This window comes from Octodon degus, unplaced genomic scaffold (assembly GCF_000260255.1).
Source record: "Octodon degus isolate 3935 unplaced genomic scaffold, OctDeg1.0 scaffold00023, whole genome shotgun sequence".
Lineage (NCBI taxonomy): Eukaryota > Metazoa > Chordata > Mammalia > Rodentia > Octodontidae > Octodon > Octodon degus.
In genome coordinates this window covers 20,314,867-20,317,084 of record NW_004524599.1, presented here as the reverse complement: position 1 = coordinate 20,317,084, position 2,218 = coordinate 20,314,867, and the positions used below count along the sequence as shown (strand labels likewise).

General features: G+C 52.0%; 1 non-coding gene across 1 annotated transcript; it reads right to left on the bottom strand.

The window, feature by feature from the left end:
* Positions 1–216: 216 nt before the first annotated feature.
* Trnaq-uug lies at positions 217–288 on the bottom strand. The gene has a single exon. It is a non-coding gene; the product is annotated as a tRNA-Gln (tRNA).
* Between the last annotated feature and the right edge of the window lie 1,930 nt (positions 289–2,218).

Sequence of the window (2,218 nt, the reverse complement as noted above, 5' to 3'; positions counted from 1 at the left end):
ACTAGAAAAAAACCCTGCAAGGCTCACAGAAGACATTTAAACATGAATACTTCCTTGTTCTTTGTTCTTTGGGTCACAAGACAAGGGGAGTGTGCCCAACCCTTCCTTCCTTAAGGTTGCCTGTTCCCTCCCTGTTCCTTAGCCGTTTCAGGTCACAGGTTCCATCAACCAGCAATGTTGAGTTTTCTCAAGCTTTCTAAAAGATCTAGTCACAAGAGGTCCCACCGAGATTTGAACTCGGATCGCTGGATTCAAAGTCCAGAGTGCTAACCATTACACCATGGGGCCACTGATAGAAGCTAGAGATGTACAGCTGTGCTGATACAGTGACATTCCCCCAGCTTGGGCTGGAGCTTGACCAGGCATCTGGCAGCTACAGAACCTGGGCATGCAGAACATGCCTCAGAATTGCTTTGGACCCAGCAGATTCTGGTTTTGTGGAGACTGAAGCTTGCACAATTTAGTGGCTTCTACAAGGCAAAGGAAGGGCCGGATGTGGTGGCCCATGCCTGTAATCCCAGTACTCAGGAGACTGAGGAAGGAGGATTATTTCGAGTCTGAGACCAGCCTGGACTACAAAGTGAGCTCAAAGCCAACCTGAGCTGTATAGGGAGACCCTGGGGGGGGGGGAGGAATAGATGTTACACAGAACTAGAGACGGCCCCTCCAAGGCCTTTCATCATGTATCTGAGGATGCCCCTACTGAAAGGCAGCTGTCTCAACTAAGTTCTTTCTTTCTGTTTGTTTTTTGTATGTGTGTGCGTGGTACAGGGATCGAACTCAGGACCTTGTGCTTGCCACGCAGGTGCTTAAGCGGCTGAGCTATCTCCCTAGGCCTCAACTAATTTCTAATGTTTAAGTTCCCAATATACACATAAAGTTTGCAAATTTTACAGACACAGTTTCATAAAGAGCAACCCTTCTTGAGGCCATGGGAAGGGCTGACAAGTCAGGACTGGTGCCACAGAAAGATTCATGCTAAATACTACTCTGGGTATTGTGATTATGTGGCAATGTAATCTCTACTTCAGTGACTTTTTCTTTAAAAAGGCATCATATATGTATAACTGTTTTGCAATACCAGAAGTGTGGAAACATGCCAGTGTACTTAACCGAAGTATTACATAGCCACTAAAAAGAAGGGGATTGACATGGTGACTTGGCGTTTTCTGGGAACGATTTAAATCTAAAACAAAACTCAAGTCATTTCCTAAATAGGAAGGGAGAGTATTACACATTTTTATAAATCATTATTTGTGAGCATATTCTTTTTTAAATGAAGTGGAACAATACACACCAAACAGCACACGTTTTTCTGTGAAATTAAGAAATTACCTGTTACCTCGGGGGAAGTCCAAAAGAGGAGCACTGCGTGTTGACAGCGGCTAGCAGAGGGCTGTTTGGAAGCCCTAAAGACATCCACACATAATCACAAAGCTCATGCTCCGTCTCACTGGGCGCAGCTGCTCACGGAAGGCTGTTCACGGACCCCAGGATAAGAAATGTTTACATATTTCTGAGAGAAACGTTCTGATAATTCAAAGCCATGCAGATTGGAAAGCTCAAAACGTGAGTAGTGTGCATTGAGAAGGAGGAAAGACAAGAGAACTGGGAAGCGCCCCTTTTAGCAATATGCTCGGAGGGCGTTAATTCAAAAGATTTTATTCGGATTGGCTTGCAGTATATACCCTTTGCGGTCCACGCATTCTGACCACTTGTGCTTGCCAGGCAGGTGCTTAAGCCTCTGAGCAGAGGGGCTGTGGGCGGGGCCCGGCTGGGCTTGGGGGTCCCTGCGCGCCCGCGCAGCGCCCCCTCCCGGGCCGCCCGCGCAGCGCCCCCTCCCGGGCCGCCCGCGCAGCGCCCCGCGCGGCACTTCACGTGCCTCCGCACCCTGCAGCTCCGTCTGCAGCAGCGCTCCATAAGCTCGCACGTCCTCACTGCCCCGCACTGCGCCGAGCTGCGCACGCTGCTGCCTGACGCAGCCCCGCCAGGTCTCCCGCTAACTCCGCGAGCGGCTCTCAGGGCGCGGGAAGCCGGCGTCGCCCGCCGGGCGCCAGCCGCAGCCCGGGCAGGTGCGGTCGCGGGAGAGCCTGGTCTCGGGCTTCTCCAGCTGGGACAGGAAGGCACGGAGGAGCGGGCTGCCCGGCCACGTTTGCGTTCCGTCCGCGGTGGCTTATCGAGGCGGCAGGAAGCCCCGAGCTGCGTGCGCCCCGACAGC